Raw genomic sequence first — 18,227 nt, forward strand, 5'->3', positions numbered from 1 at the left:
CCTCCATTTGTCAGAATTTTCTCTGAGTTTACCAGTTACATCAACACCTACAGAAATAGTATTTTCTCTATTGAAAATATCATGGTCTATAGAAATGAATCAAATAAAAATACAATTAATCATAATTTGAACCTCTGAAGAAGATTTCAGGCATTTTGATTAAAAAAAAGACTATATTGAAAATTTTTTTCAGAAAATGCTATTAATAAAGAGAGTTAGAGAAATTATATAAGTACTATTACCTGCTTTTATATTTGTAATGTTGAGGTAATTGATATAAAGAAGGTTTTTGAAATTTTTATTAGATGTATATTGATGTAATGATGCTAATATTTTTATTTGATTTATAGATTTTAAATTTATAAAAATAAATTTTATAATAAATATAATAGCTATAATAAATTTATAATAAAATATTAATTTAATATTATGTTAATATTTTGTTATAATTATAAATATATTTTATATACATATATACATGAAAAATATATTTATTTCAAAAAAGTTTTAAATACAACTATTTTATAGTTCTACTATAAAATCAATATTTTGTCTAATTTATAAGATTTATAAAAATGACATATTTTCAGTTATTTTTATTGAGTCCTTTAATGTAAAACACATTCTTGATTTAGATAATGACTTAACCACATTATCTATGGTTCTTTGCACATTTGGTCCATAATCATCTTTGCATTCACCTCTCTCCCTTTAAACCTCTAAAAATCATCTTCTACTTCAGGAGGCTACCACTAGATTGCTTCTTTGGAACTCCACCAGTCTTCATATTTATAATCTGACAAACCCAAACTTTTGCTGCATCAAGTGTTAGTGTTAGTAGCTTCAAGTGTTAGTAAGCATGAAATTGCCTCCGAGGACAAAATAATGTGAAGTGTTAGAGTTCTGTGGTAATGCGGCAATTAACAACTATGCTAAGAAATAACAGTTATGAGATGCAATCATCATTATTTGTCATCTGATTTATTGTTTGTTTGTTTTGTTTTTTTTTTTAACTTTCTGGAATTAGAAAAACTCTTTTCTTGGAATTTAGGCATCAGTGTAACACTGCTAACAATCTGACAGACTAAAAATATGGATCGTTAGTATTTATAATATATTTGATTCATACAGCAGTTTCCAAAGAGCTCAAAGTGACTTCCCATGCATTAGGTTATTTATCCTCATCGTTTCTAGTGAAGCAGATTTTAAAGCCCATTGTGCTCATTCTATTGAGGTTGAGCCTCATGTTCCTTACACTTCTTCAGAAAAGTATGTCTAATTGTTAAAACACTTTTACACATTTTGATCAATTACTCTGAAAAAACTTTTCTGTGACAAAATTATCCAGGCAGTTCAGGCTACAAAATGGTAGATATACATATAACCTTTTCTCAAACATCTCTAATAGGCCACTTACTGATATTACCTAAGTAACACATTTTTTACATCTGGGGCTGTCTACCTTCTAAGTACCTTACTTAGTTTTGTTCAATGTACTCATTAATTACTGGAAGACTTACTTATTCAGGACTCCCATTATATAACCATTGGTCTTTGTGCTGCAAAGAAAGAACATGTCTCAAGGAAGACACAGGACATCTACTTTGATGGCTGTAGTACTTGTTAGAAAGGAAAAAGAGATGAGATGTATAGATGAAATGTTTGGCAGTTTATATGATAAAGGGTTTATTTCAGCTTGAGATACTAATTAGAAGTCACATTATGATTTCCTTAATCCATCCCTGCACTTACCTCTGTATCACTTTAGAGAGTTTTAGAAATATAGTAATAGAAGACCCAATTCAAAATGTTCTAAACAGGGGATTTATCACCTCATCTAATAAGAAGTCCTGAGGCAGAGAGCTTCCAGAAATGATTAATTCAGTGGCTCAGTAATATCAAGGACATCCCTTTATTTTACCACTCTGCCTGTCTTAGCGCACCATTAGTCATACACTTCAGATCCCAAGATGACTATAGCAGCTTCAATCACCCTGGGTTTTTCATATCAATGTCTGAAGGCAGGAATGGAGACTCTAATTCTCCCTTAGACTTCTTTACAGGAACTATGAAATATTTTCCAGATGTGTTACCTCCCATGAGACCTCCCCTCAGTATCTCATTGGCCGGAAGTAGGTCATGATTCTCATAGATCTAACTCATTTACTTTACCTAAAAATTTCGCATTAATGAATAAATCACAGTCTGTCCACAACCTTACCGATGGGCAGCAAGCTTGCTTCCTTTGTTTCCTGTTATAAGAATGTTATAGTGAATAACTTTGTATATGTGACCTTGTGCCCATGTGAATTTGCATTCCCAGTCATGATCAAAGGGAAGGGAAGGGCTAACTGATAACAGGAAGTAGAGAATGCAAGTGTCAGGACCAACTATCTTCTCTTTCCAGGTCCTTCACTGACATTCACAAGCACATATTTTTCACTTCTCCTGGGTTATCCTGGGGAAGCAAGAAGGCTCTTCCCTCCTACTGTGCCTTGAGAAATTACAGATTTGAATAGAATGTCAGATGAATGCCCCACAGCCTTCTACTGACCTTGTAAGAGTCAGGGCTGTTCACACATAGTCTGCCATCTGCCCACATCTGGCTTCACTGCCCAACCTTAATACTTTAAGTGAGTGTTTTCACACCTCCTTTGAAAAAGAAAAAATTATTTGAGCAAATCCCAGAGTTTACTGTGTGTTAGCTGGTTAAATGAACCATTGGCTACCAAGAAGGGACAGATCAAATATATTGGAAATGTGCCACTGTCTTCCTTTGTGACTACAGGAAAGTCACTTTGCCTTGCTGTATCTCCATTTCTTATATTCATGAAATTAAGGACTTATTCATCTTCTTATTAATGTAATAAATAAAATACCTGGAAGTGTTAACTAAGTATACCTTAGCATTTTAACCCTTATTTACAACTGAGAAAATAGTCATGGGCATATATATTAACTTCGGGCATCACAGGTCACTTGTGGTGACCCAAACATCTGGAGGCAACAGTGTGATTTTATATGAGAGTAAATCCATTGCTATCACTAACATGAGCAGTCTTGAAAAGACTTTCTATTTTATTCACTTACACTAACCTTCAAATCCTTCTGAAGACAATGTTTTTTGTCCTATTTGTATATACTTCACATTACTGATAAAGACTGAAGTCATGATAATTTTACAATATTAGACTAGTGATTTTTTATGGACCAAGATTAGATAACCCCCAAAATGCTTACTCTAAAGAAGAAAAGTAAATCATTACATATTTCTGATTCATACACACATTTCTCATGCTACTGAGATGCCTTCTTTAAAACTTCATTAGACTTCTTTCAGTCACTCTTGATTATGGCAAACAGAACATTTTCTAGCCTTAGTTCTGAGAAGATTCCGTATCCACTGGTGTCTAAAAAGATGAAATTGGTCATTTAACACTATTCTTTTCAAGATCCAAATAAAGCCTTAGATATGTTCAGACCAACCTTATTTCCCTAGAAGTTGAGTAACTGCCAGCCTCAAGGAAGTAATACTTAAATCATTTTGATTATTAACATTTTAAACAAATTAGCTTATCACAAAAGCTAGCTGAGATTAAGATCCTTCTAGAAATGGGACCACAAAGGAGGTCCAGAACCCCAGACATTTGAGTACAGCAGTACAAATTGGGGTGTTGTAAAAAGAAGGTATTCAATAGGAAGAGGCAGCATCTTGGAGGCCGGGTCTATGTGGAGGAGAGATGAAGATTTTAAGGAAGAGAGATGGTCCTCAGGGCAAATTTTGCCTGCTTTCAAATTTAATCACTTCTGAGAGAAGAAGACAGGGAGCCCCATAGTTCCAGGCCTTTTAAGGGAGTTAGAGAGCCTTTTTGGAAAAACAGCTGATAAAATCTGGGAGAATGGCCCAGTCATACTGGTTATTCCACTTTCAAATCTGTGAAGTCCCTAAAATAAGAATAACCTAAATAAGAGGATAAGAGATAATAAGAACCACAGAAGAATAAATAATCACCACCTAGACATTATCCTTTTTTATTGTAAATATGTCTATTTGAAACTTAACCTTTCAAAAAGTTGAATAAATCACAACTTTATAATTGGTCTTTGTTTGACATGATGTGAACTGTTAATCCGTAGAGCTTCTTTTTTTTCTTTCGAACTTTTTTGTAAATTCCACCTGGTTAAATACAGTATAATATTAGTTTCAGGTATAGAATTTAGTGATTCAGTTTGTTCTCTACAGTTGAGAGTCTGTTTCTTGTTTCACCTCTCTTGCCCACCATGTTTGTTTTGTTTCTTAAATTCCACATATGAGAGAAATCATATGGTATTTGTCTTTCTCTGACTTATTTTGCTTAGCATAATACTCTCTTGCTCCACTTGTATCATTGCAAACAGCAAGATTTTATCTTCCTGATGGCTGAGTAACATTCCATTGTATGTATATATAATGCCACCCAGTAACCCCGTTGTTTACTTGTTTTATTTGAAAACAAGATCATCCTGTTAAAAATATTTTCTGATGTCCATAATTTTTTCTATTAATTTATAAATGTTGTTTCTTTTAAAAAATCAAATACATAGGGACATTATTATTGTCTTTTTAATTTTTATTTCAAATTTATAATTACACTGTGGTCCAAGAACATGTGTTGTATGGATTCAGGCTTTTGAAATTTGTGAAAATTTGCTTTCTGATGTTCACAAGCCTGCCTTTTTTTTTGCTTAGCTACGTTACACATTTTTAAAAAATAATCCTAAAAATTGTTTTAAAAATAAAACATAATCTTTGGCTACTAATTCTTATATCTGAGGTCTCTAGTTTTGTTTCTCTTCCTTGTTATTTGGAAGTTTCACTCATATTACTTTGCTTCCTTGTGAGCTTTGTTATTTTTTTACTGTGAAATCCACATATTTTTACTAGAAAATCATTTGTGAGAAGTCTTTAAGGCCTACGATAAAATACTTCTTTAGTGAGGATTTTCTTTTGATTTTGCTACACATCTTTACCAGCCCAGGACCACTTTAAGCTAAATTTGGACTTAAGCTTTTTTGGGCTGTTTAGGTGATATGATTAGGGCTGCAAACTGCAGGAAAGCTAGCTTGTAGTTATAAATGTTCAGGGACTTTTCCCCCTTCTGTTCTACACCATTTCAAGGGAACTTCTCTTTGCAGTCTCTTCCGGTGGGTAGTGATAGCGAGATGTGGAGTCAAGTTACTGTTACTCTAAGGTCATGGCCTTTAGGGGTATAAGCCTTTAGGGGTATAAGCCCATTGGGGTCTTAGCTTTAAGAGGACCATTCTGCTGTTAAACATTCCAACTTGGATGGATTTTAGGATTGGATTTATGTCCCTTGTACCACTGACTTAATCAAAACAGAAGCTCAGTTTTACAATCCTCTATGGTTATAAGCAGCTTCCCCTCATTCCCATTCTTAGATTGTAACCTTACTATCCTTTTAGCTCCCCAATGATTTTAAGAAAAAAAAAAATTTCACAGTTTTTTTTTTTTTTTAAGTGTATGAATTGATCTAAATAACCTAACCTGTCATATTACTCCAAACTGGTCTTTAGCTTGATTTGCTCGGCCCGGTCTTTCCATAGAGCATAAGATATGGCCATGAGGAGGTCTGGATCATGACAAGAGCACAAAAGGGTTATCCTCTCCTTAACCCCAGGAAGAAACATATCCCAGGGATAGATTCAGATGGTCTCACCGCAGCTGGGATATAAGGCATTGAACTGGGGACAGACTCTGTCACCAGAAGAAGGAAAGAAAGGCTGGGGAAATCAAAACAATAGTCTCCACGGTGCAAACACTATTTTATTAAATTCTTTCACCACCATGAAGAGTTAGGCATTCACTTTCTTTTACCTGATGAAAATAATGGCTGTGATTAAGTAGCTCTTCCAATTTCATATAACTAGGAAGAGTCAGAACCAATTCAAACCTGGGTCTCTTTGATGCCATACTCCATGTTCTTAACCACTACATTCCCCTACCAGACTCTCTAACTGGCCAGTCCCTTACCGTGTCTCTAATGGAACAGGACCAGGACGTGGTATCTCTGGTGGATGCGATGGAAGATGTGAGAACATGGGCCAGTACAAGTGGGCAGCTCAGGAGCCAGTGGCACCTCAGTGGAGGTGCTGTTAGGGTGAGGGGAGGCCATCAGACAAACCCATCATACTGAGCATACTTTGCATTTCAGCCAAGATAAGCCTGCTATTCTATTGAGTCTTGGGAAGGGAAGTCAATGGGACTCAAATAAATCGAGACTTTTTACACTGCTTTGCATTCACCGTATGGCCTATCTTGATATACTATCACTTCCTCCCCCCTGTTAAAAAAAAAAAAAAAACTTACAAACAACTCCAGAAAGCATTGGAAAGATTATAGGTTTTCACTAAAGTTTCAAGAGGCAGAAGCAGCATACAGGTGGTGTGTAGCACATACAACAAAGCAAAGCTTCTTTTCCCTTAGCGTTCTCCCTTTCCCCAAAGATCCACTCCTCATGGAAACTGTCTAACCTTTCTCTCAGCCACTAGCTGTCACATCCCAACTCACTTCTCCTTCTTTCTCTGTGTACCTTTATTTTCCTCCCTGATCTTCAGTGCCTTTTCTAGGTAGCTTATGCCCACTCTTACATAGAACCTTATATTCCACTTGTTTTGAAACTTTTTCTTCCCCATAGTGCTACTGTACTACTATTGATCAGTCCAGCAAAGGCCTAGGAGTCAAAGAGCCAACAAAAGAGTCAAGAGGTAGGAGAGAAGAGAGCCTTGCATACACTTTAACGTTTCTTTTTTGCTTTCTCCCAAGTTTTCAATGTATATAATCAAGGGCTTCCAGGAACAGAAGATCAATAATATAACGATAAATAATATTAAATGTGAGGTAAGAGCTAAGTATAAAACGATCACTATGGAAAATGATCTGCCTTATGAGAAAAGACATTTTGTCTTCTTTGTAGACACCGAAAACACTTATTAGATAGGAATCCAATATATAGGTTAGAATGGAATTGTTCTTTGTCCTTTAATGTCTTTTGTTTGTTCTCGGTGATAATGTCTCTGTAAAACACTATTGCTAATCTAATATTGCATGGTGTCTTAAGCCCTGGATCCTTCACGACCAGCTGCCATGTAAAGCGATTCAGTATCTATGTACAAGTGATTTCAAGAGAAACTGTGCAGATGATACAATGACTTGCAGACATGCACAGTTGAAGTCAACTGCGTCTCAGCAATAAATCAAATGCTCTGATAACTGACCTGGCAGTTTTTCATCTTGGATTTCCATTTTACTCACCAGAAACATCCTTTGGGGAAAGCTTAAATGCTTTTGAAATGAACACAAATGATTGGTACTTTTACAAAAGATAACACCAGACTTTATTTGTTTTAAAAAAAATTGGCTGGATTAATTTGGAAATTATTTGTCTTGGTCTTTGTGTTTTGTGCTATTTTTATCACTTATGTCTATCCTTTAAGAAGTAGACACTTCTCAACAGCCCACAAAATGTGGTTAAAAGAAAAAAAACCCACAAAATAAGAGACTCATGTAGGTAAAATCAGCTTTCACCTTGCCTTCCAGCATACCAAGTACGCACAATTGAGCAATCTCTATGGCTACCCTCCTCCTTTCTTTAGTACCATTCACCAAGGCCCACATTATTAGAACACACACACACCTGTCTCTCCCCTTACCAGTCTCCGTACCTCTTAATATAGGGACTAGAGGAATGATATCTGCCACGTGGAAGTTGCTTAATGCCATATTTCATTAATTCTAGTAGACATTCACTTTTTAAAATTTTAATAATTCATAAAGATGTTTCTTATAATAAATAGCACGCTATATAAATAGCAGCATTTTTTTCTTAGTGGCATATAAAACATGAATCTTATAACAGAATCTTATAACAAGTCATGAATCTTATAACAGATAAAGTCTTACATTCAGTGAAATATGGTGCTGAAATGTACCTAATAAGAGATATTTACACAGAGTTTGGGGAATCTATTAATGTATTTTAGTTAAAAATACAAAGAATAAGGGCTCTTAGGTGGCTCAGTTAGTTAAGTATCTGCCTTTGGCTCAGGTAATAGTGTCAGCGTCCTAGGATTGAGCTCAGCTTCCTGCTCCCTGCTCAGTGGGGAGTCTGGGTCTTTCTCTCCCTCTCCTCTGTCTCTGCCCTTCCTGCCACCCCATTCAATGTGCTCTCTCTCTCTCTTTCTAAAATAAATAAAGAAAATCTTTTAAAAAACACAAAGAATAAGTGATCAAATAATAGAAACTCAGAATATGGACTGGGAAAGAAATTTTCTAAAAATTAGAGAAATCAGAGTTACAATTCAGACAGTACCTATTTATTGAGCATTTACCATTTGCCATGCACTGTTCTTGATGCTATTCATAAAACAGTGAACAAAACAGCTTTGTGGAGCTTACAACAATGAGGGGAAACAGACAACAAATTCTAAAAAAATATATAACATCAGTTGATAAAGGCTGTGAAGGAAAAAAAGTGGTCAGGATTAAGGTAAGAAAGGGAGACAGAAAAAGATTGCTCTTTTAGATGAGATGGTCACAGTGAACTTCTCTGGAGGTGACACTTGTAGAGAAAGAAGCAAGGATATAAGTTATGTGCCTCCTAGAAATAGAGCATTCTGGAAAAGGAAAGAGCAAGGAAGTAGAACATTCCAGAAAAGGAGAACAAATGCTAAGAGTGTTTGAGAACAGAGAGGAGGCTAGTGTGCTATGGCCAGTAAGTAAGCATACATGACAGTTCTAAGAGAAGAGGCCACAGGTGGTAAGGCCCAGGTATGTGGCGCCTCAGAGGTCACCGTGAGGATTTGGTCTCTTTTCTGAACCATGGGGGAGGCTCTCAAGGGTTTCTTTGTTTTGTTTTATTCCGTTTTTAATATATATATATATATACATATATATATATATATATATATATATATATTTTTTTTTTTTTTGAGAGAGAGGGAGAGCAGACATGTGTGAGCATGCTGTCCTGAGTGGAGTGGGGTGGGGGGGGTAGGAGGCAGAGGGAGAGGAAAAAAGTGTCTTTTAAGCAGATTCCATACTAAGTGCAGAGCCCAAGGTGGCCTAATCTCAGATCTCATAACCCTCAGATCACAACCTGAGGGGGATCCAGGAGGGAAACCCTTAACTGGATGTCCCTCTCAGGTGTCCCGGTTTGTCAGGATCTTGAACAAGGAATGATATACCTGGCTTTTGTGTGGAGTTGTGTGCTGCTTTGTGCAGTGGGGGTGAGAGGACTGGAGAAGGGCTGGCAAGGATGGGATCACTAAGGACAGTAAGTAGGCTATTATAATAATCCACATGACAGGTGATGGTAATCAGGAAGGGGTTGGTAGCAATGGAGGTGGTAGTATTCTGGATAATTTCAAAGATAGAGTTGTCAGGATTAGCTGATAAATTGGATGTGGAGTACTGAAGAAAGAAATCAGCACTGAAGGCAAGATTTTTGGCTAAGCAACTGGTAGAATGAAGTTGCCATTTAGTAAGATAGGGAGGATTGTGGGAGAAATGCTTTGGAGGAGAGAAAACAATAGTTCATTTTGTACGTATTAAACTGAAGATGATCATTATTATCGAAGAGGAGGTATTGACAAATGAGTCTATACTTCAGGAGGAAGTTAGAAGATGGAAATATAAATGGGTAGACATAAATATATGTGAAGTTTTGGGATATATGAATTCTCCTCAGCTCTAGAAGAAGGGTATAGATGGGCCAGGGGAAGGAACCCTGGGGCAACACAATCTGAACCATCAGGGGGATGAGGAGGAACCAGCCCCGCAAAGAGAAGAGCACTTTAGGAGCTGCAACGGGAATCATGAGAAAGTGGCATCCCAGATGCAGAGTAAAGGATCAAGAGAGTAATAACCTTGTTACATTCTACTGATGAGAAAAGTAAGACATACACTGAGATGTAATTATTGTTTTTGAAAGCAAGGAGGTTATCAGTGACCGTTAGAAAAGATAATTCAGTGGAATATAAGGACAAAACTTGGCTCGAAAGGGTTAAAGTAAAAATAGGAGCAGGAGAAATAATAATGAAAAACAGCAATTATAAACTACGCTTTCTGAAGGGACACAGATAGGGGATGTCACCTGGAAAGGATATAAGATCGATGAGAAGTTTTGTTGTTTTTTTAAAGATGGGAGACATAGCATGTTTGTACCCATGAAAGAAGGGTATCCAACCTCTGATGAGTCCCTTCTCTCTAGTCTCTCTAAATTAATCACTTAATACAGCTGGGGGAGAAGCTTGCAATTGAGATCAAAATCTGACATCTTGTCTTAGTTAAACTCTGAGAAGATTATTTATTCACACTTTAAAAAAAAAGATTTTTGGGGCACCTGGGTGGCTCAGTGGGTTAATCCTCTGCCTTCAGCTCAGGTCATGATCCCAGGGTCCTGGGAGGGAGCCCCGCATCGGGCTCTCTGCTCAGCAGGGAGCCTGCCTCCACCTCTCTCTCTGCCTGCCTCTCTGCCTACTTGTGATCTCTCTGTCAAATAAATAAATAAAATCTTTAAAAAAAAAAAGATTTTTATTTATTTATTTGACAGAGAGAAAAAGAACAAGAGAATGGCGGGGGCAGCAGGCAGAAGGAGAGGGAGAAACAGACCCCTACTGAGCAAGGAGCTTGATGGGGGTTCCATCCCAGGACCCTGGGACCATGACCTGGGCTGAAGGCAGAGGCTTAACCCACTGAGCCACACAGGCATCCCTATTTACACTGTTAATACTGACTCTGACCTACATTTCTGAAAGGCTTTTAGAGAATCAGTTTCTAAAAATATATTGATCTGCTTTGTTTTTTAATAAGAAATATGGGGGGATGTATTTTCACATATATCTAATTAGCAGTATGAAATAAAAGAGTGCCTTGTGCCTGTAAATTCTTTCATTTCAATATTAAATCATATTAAGAACAGAATAATAAGGTCTCATTCTAAAAAGAAATAATCCCATCACTATGCTCCTCTTTTTCAATATCCAAGCTGACAGAGAAGTCAGTCTCATTAGAAACAGGTACGAGTCTCCTGACATCTGCCACAGTAGAAGGCTGACACTAACGCTAAAACACGGTAACTCTATTTATTACAAAAGAGCTACACTGAATAAATGAGGATTCTAGCCCAGCGGTTCATGGCCCTGGCTGCACATCTGACTTCCCCATACCCATGACCCACCCCCAGCGATTCGGATTCACTGGGTCTGAGTTTGGCACGCACACCCTGACATGTTTGAAAACATCCCAGGTGATTGTAATGTGCATGGGGAGTTGAGAATCACTGCCCTAGCATGTAAGCTTTTCACCTCAAGGTGGAAAAAAAAAAAAAAATCATAGCTGACTATAATTAAAAGGCTTGAAATTAGATCTACTCTCAAACACAGCACAGGAAACAGCCACCTCCACGTGCAGTAACCTCCCCTGCATTCTCTCAACCACGGCGAGCCCACTCCCGGAATCCGGCTGGCGCGGCAGCAGCGTGGGCCGCCCAGTGCATGTGGGAGGGGAGCGACTTGGCATCTGTGGGCAGGATTTCTCTTCTCCCCAAGTGACTGAGATGACTACTGAAGGTCTCAGAGCAGTCAGAATCAAATTGGTTTTTCTTTGTTCTCTTTACTACATTTGACAGCAGGGTACAAGAAGCTAGGAAGTCCAAAAGCTTATTTTAGGTATTTGTTGGAGGGAGAGCAGGAGAGAGGGAGATGGAATTGTGAACAAGAAAACATAAGGAGAACAGAATGAAAAAGACGAACTCAGCTGAAGTCAGCGCTCTAGTGGCAAATTCACTTTGGGTTTCAACTGCTCACATAATTTAGGTCACTGCAGAGTTTTTGCTTGAATTTTTGGATAATTATATCTATTTTGTCTTGTTAATGGCAACAGGTTATTTTTTCCTCTGGAAAGAACCAATACCTCAATGAGGATCTTGGACTAAAAGCAACTTTTCATTCTTTCATTTTGCATCAGGAATTTGATTTATAGGATAAAATAACATCCAAAGGAAAAAAAATCTCTCATTAACACAAAAACAAAGAATTGTTTACCCCCAATTACTGACATTACTTATATGTTTCTGTTATTTAATGTCTTTCTTTTTTTTTTTTTAAGATTTTATTTATTTGACAAAGAGAGAAAATGAGCAGTGGGGAGGGGCAGAAGGAGGGAGGAAGAGAGAGAGAGAGAGAGAGAAGCAGACTCCCTGCTGGGCAGGGAGCCCAACATGAGGCTTAATCCCAGGACCCTGGAATCAGGACCTGGGCTGTAGGCACACACTTAACTGACTGAGCCACCTGGGCACCCCTGTTATTTAACTTCTTCTTCAGCCCCATGAATTCTGTTATAGCAGCTTCACTAAAGAATAGACTTCTTTGCATTCTGACCTTTCACTACCATCTATCTGTTTCCAGTTGGACTTCAGAGGCCAAGTTGGACAGATACAATCAAGCCTCCTAGGCTGCCTCTGCCTCCGGGCATGTTAGTTTCATCAGTTCATCCCTGCTCGTCGGGGTATTTAGTTCATTGGCTAGTTCCCCTCCTTGTGATCCCAGTCCCAGATTCCACCCACAGGCACCCACGCTCACACACTTAAGGTGTTTTCTTGCAGTACATGTCATCTACCTTTATCTAAGTGCATATCTATCCATGAGCAATATAAACTCTTCATTCTGAATGGGCTTTTCCATTGATATTAATGGTATCAAATGATAAATCACATTATTGTTTTTAAAAAATAATTCAGTGTTATGTTTTGGAGAATTGTGCTTGTGAATGTATGCAGTTTTATTTCTTTTGACTGCTGGATAATATTCCATTGTTTCTTTATGTCCTATTGTAATTTCTTTTTCATGAAGTCTCTTAGTGTTCATTTTAAGGACTGTATAATAGTCCAACACTCTGATACACCAATTTAAATCTAAATATCTTCCTGCTATTGCTTATTTAGATATTATTTAGTCTTATAATTAATCTGTAGAGACATACATATTTAAACATGTATTAGTTTGCTAGCACCGCCATAACAAAGTGCCAGACTAGGTAGTTTATATAAGAGAAATTGATCTTCCCACAGGTCTGGAGGCTAGAAGTCTAAGATTAAGGTGTTGGCAGAGTTGATTTCTCCTAAGGACTCTCTCCTAGACTTGTAGATGGACATCTTCTCTTTCTATATGTGGTCTTTCTTCTCTGTGTGTGTGCATGTCTATGTCCAAATTTCCATTTCTTATAAGGACAACAGCCATACTAGATTAGGACCCATCCTAAAGACCTCATTTTAACTTAATTACTTCTTTAAAGACCCTGTCTACAAATACGGTTACATTCACAGCTATAGGGAGTTACGACTTCGACATATGAATTTGGAGGAGGCATGATTCAGTCCACAACTAAAAAACGGAGTATATATAATATATATAATTATATGATATAACTACATCTTATTACTAATTATAGATCAATATATATTCCTATATATGTGATATGTGTGTGTATGTGTATATATATATATACACATACACACATACACACACACACAGTGTTTTTCTAATTTTCTAGATTAGTTTTAAAAATGAATACCTAGAACTTGGAATATTGAGTCAAAAGATATAAACATTTTTATACACCTTTGATATTCATTGCTTCCAAATATACTGTACCCATGTTTACTGCTGATCTCTTTAGGTGTGTACCAGTTTTACCAAGTCATCACAAGCACTGGAAAGAAAATTTAAAATTAACTTTTCTTTTTTCAACAAGTTTAAAATTAACACCTTTTTTCTGAGTTGCCATAAGTCTCTGCAGGAGTAACTTCTGATCCCTATCAGCAAGTACCAAGTCAAAAGTATACTTTAGAGACCAAAAGCATAACAGTAGATAACAGTAGCAAAATTAAAGTGTGCTGTCATAACTGTACATATACATCCTTATAAAGCATTAGATAACTTTGATGGTTTCTGTTTGGACTGTCAGGGTTCTCCAGAGAAACAGAAACAAGAAGATATTAGATACAGATACAGATTGATAGAGATAGAGATAGAGATGTACATACACACACACACATATATGGAGAGAGAAAGACTGATTGATTGATTTTAAGGAATTGGTTCATGTAATTGTAGATGTTGTCAAGTCCTGAATCTGCAGGGGAGGGCAGCAGGCTAGAGACTCAGGGAAGAATTTGATGGGGCAGCTTGGGTCCAAAGGCTGTCTGCTGGCCCTCCCCCTTAGGAAACATCAGTCTTTTTTTTCCTTTTAAGACCTTCAGTTGTTCAGGTGAGACCCACCCACCATATGGAAGGTAATCTGCTTTACTCAGAGACTACTTATTTAAATGTCTATATCATCTACAAAATATCTTCAACAGCAAGATTTTGACCAAAATCTGGGTACCATGGTCTAGCCAAGTTCACACACAAAATTAAGGATTGCACTGGGTATGCTGGGTTTTGTTTTACCTTATAACAGCCTTGTTATTGTATAATTCAATATCATTCATCATTTAAAGCACATATTTCAATGGTGTTTCAAATATTCAAAGAACTATGCAATCATTTCCATAGTCGATTTTAGAAAATTTTTATCACTTTGGAAAGAAGCTCCACATCCTTTAGATATTACCCTCCTCTTTCCCTATCACCCCCAGACCTAAGAAACTACTAATGTGCTGTTTGTCTCTATAAATTTGCCTAATCTGGAGATTTCATATAAATTGACTTTTTTGTAGTCTTTTGTGACTAGTTTCTTATACTATATTTTCAAAGCCGTTCATGTTGTAGCATGTATTAGTACTTCATTATGGCCAAATAACATTTTGTCTATCCATTCTTTAGTGTATGGACATTTAGGTTGATCTCTTGATCTCTTAGGCTATTGCATTACATTGCTGTGCACATTTGTGTCCAAATTTTTGTGTGGCTTTATGTTTTCAATTCTCTGGGTTATATGCCTAGCAATAGAATTGCTGGGTCTTATGGTAACACTATGTTTAACTTTTTGAAAAATTGTCACACTGTTCTCCAAAGTGACTACACCCATTTTACATTGCATGAGGGTTCCAATTTGTCCTCATCCTGGCCAACACTTTTCTAACTCTCAAATTATAGCCATCTTAATGGATGTGAAATAGCATCTCATTTTGGTTTTAATTTACATTTCCACGATAACTAATAATGTTCAGCACCTCTCTCTGTGTTTACTGGCCATTTGTATATCTCCATTGGAGAAATATCTGTAAAGGTCATTTCAGCATTCTTAAGGTGGATGGCCTTTTTATTATTGAATTGCAAAAGTCATTTATATATTTTTATACCCTTATCAGATATATGTTTTACAAGTATTTTCCCCTATTATTCAGGTTGCCTTCTCACTTTTTTTTTTTTTTTTAAGATTTTATTTATTTGTCAGAGAGAGAGAGAGTACACATACACACAAGCAGGCAGAGAGGCAGGCAGAGAGAGAGGAGGAAGCAGGCTCCCTGCCGAGCAAGGAGCCCGATGCGGGACTCGATCCCAGGACCCCAGGATCATGACCTGAGCCGAAGGCAGTGGCTTAACCCACTGAGCCACCCAGGCGTCCCGCCTTCTCACTTTCTTGATAGTGTCATTTGAAGCACAAAAGTTTTTCAGTTTTGATGAAGTCCAGTTTATCTATGTTTTTCTTTTCTCATTTTCTCTTTTGGTGTCATAAGTAAGAGCCACTGACACATCTAAGGTCACAAAGTGTTACCCCATGTTTTATTTTAAGAGATTTATAGTTTTGACTCTTACATTTAAGTCTTTGATCCATTTCCATTTTGAGTTAATTTTTACATAAGGTACGATGTGAGAGTTCAACTCCATTTTTCATCATGTGGCTATCCACTTGTCCCAACACCACTTGTTTAAAAGACTATTTTTCCTTATTTAATGGCTTTCCCCCCACCAAATGACCAAAACTTTTATGTTAATAAAGTGCACTGAAGAGTTTACATTTATTTCCATATATTTTGTGAGGAAAATCTCTATTACTGCTTATATTACATATAGAAAATCTAAAGAAAACTTTAATTTTGTTAGGTGAAGATATTTTTTAACTCTCAAAAGTATGATGGCTATAGGTATCTAGAAAAAAAAAATAAACATAGGTAACCTGAGAAATGACCTTTGTGAAAGTCATGGATCCATTATTCAACCTGAAACTGTTTTCCACTGTCATTTACACCCTACTTACAAAGCTGAGTCAAAAATTCATACCAACTTAATTCCTCCTTCCCACCCCCTCGTCACAACTTTAGAAATTACTGTGGAAATTTAACCTTTAAAGTGTAATAAACAAACATCAACAGCACTTCTCCTTTTCTCTCCCCTTGGAAAGTGTCAAAAAACATCATGCCATTATAGACCAAACTAGTGCCAGCAGAGGAGGCCAGAGAAGTCATCAAAAGAGCAATGTGGAGAGTTAAGATATTCTTGGGCAAAGTGATTACTTCTTTCCTTTCAGCTCTTCCTTTACCTTCCAGAACACCAGTTCCAAGCAAGAGGTTGCATTTCAAGTTCCTAACAGAGTTAGTATTGATTCAGCAGAATCTAAACTGAGCTATAGATTCTAAATAGCTCTTCTTTATAAGAAAACAAAACCCCACAAGCACCCAACGTCCTTTCCCCAAAAAGAATAAAATAGAAAGATATAGCCTACAAATACTTATTATTCATCTGTGCCAGTTAAGATAGGAACAGATAAATAGACCAATGAAACAGAACACAGAACCCAATAAGATGGATACTTTATGTGGGATGTGCTGGAGCCAGCTTCTACCAGATCCTAAGAGCAGATTGTTAAATCAGAAATTTAGAAAATTAGAATCTTGAAATTGATATTTGGTTCCACAAGGTTTATTATGTAGATTCAATCCAAAGCTAATAGTTGATCTCTTACCTGAAATTTTTATTTTTATCATTCAGTGTTTTTTGAGAAGGCAGAAGGCTTATTTAATATTTACTCTGTTATATAATTAATGGGTTAAAGAATGAATGAATATATTAACTGCCTTTAAACTTACAGGCCTTAGAAACAATTTTTGCCTTCTTGGCTTTTATTTGCTTGGATATGGGATTCAAAAGTTTCACAACATAAAACTGCTTAAAACCTCAGCCTGAAGCAAACTTTTAAAAATATCTGGATTAAAATTCTGAGATAAGACTGGATAACTATGAAATAAAGTGAGTTTACTTTCTTTTTACAGTCTCTGTTCAATCTGCTGTTGCCTACTGAGCATAACAAGGTAATGGGGGGCAACCTAGATGCTTCGGCAAGTGGTTGGGGGAGAGGGATAGGAGGTATAATGGCTTATAAGTTTGTACCCTATTTGGGGCAAAGGATCTGCTTGTAGCTAAAACCTCAATTACAAAGACATTTTTCAACCAAAAGGTGTTTCAAAACTTCTTCCAGCCCCTAAGGACGGTAAAGAGCACAGAACCAAGGGTGATGGAATATATTCAATAGAAAGATAGGTCGTAAACTGCAGCTTCCTGCAAACAGAGAGAAAAGTCCTTTGGGACCTTACTGGTAGCAAGCATTGTTTAAGAGAGAAAAAGAACGCCTTAGCAATACAGTTGAGAGAGCTTGTACTTAAAAAGAAAATTGCACAAGTACATAAGTGTAGAGTGAGTTAGGTCTTAACTATAAAAATGTATGTCCCAGTAAAGCTCTAGAAAAAGGGTAGCAGGTCCTGTTAGAGCTTGAGGGACCATGGAATCTGAGCTACCCCAGGACAGGGACTAGCCCCTAGAGAAGGAAATGGGAAGTCTGTGACAAAACCACTGCCATTCACTTGAAAGTCACTGATAGGTTAATAATTTAATAATAGCTCTTTTCATAATATGAGGGGGTTCCACTATTCTCAATTAATCCTTTACAAAATCTGGAGTAAGCAAAATCCCTTGACATAGATCAAGACTCTTAAATGGAACCACATGGGTACACTTGCAGGGATATTTGGATCAAGACTAAATGTCTACACAAAATTTCATGTCAGTATGTGAATTTTCCTAGGTAATGGGTCCATCATTTTCTTTAGACCCTCAAAGAGAACTGTGACCCTAAAAGTTCAAGAACCAGTATCCTGGATAAAAATAAAAACTGGACAGGTCATACCTCATTTGTCTAGTCAAGATTCTGGTGTTCAGAGCAAGAAAAC

Source organism: Enhydra lutris, unplaced genomic scaffold, assembly GCF_002288905.1.
Source record: "Enhydra lutris kenyoni isolate GAN:26980312 unplaced genomic scaffold, ASM228890v2 scaffoldscaffold17, whole genome shotgun sequence".
Lineage (NCBI taxonomy): Eukaryota > Metazoa > Chordata > Mammalia > Carnivora > Mustelidae > Enhydra > Enhydra lutris.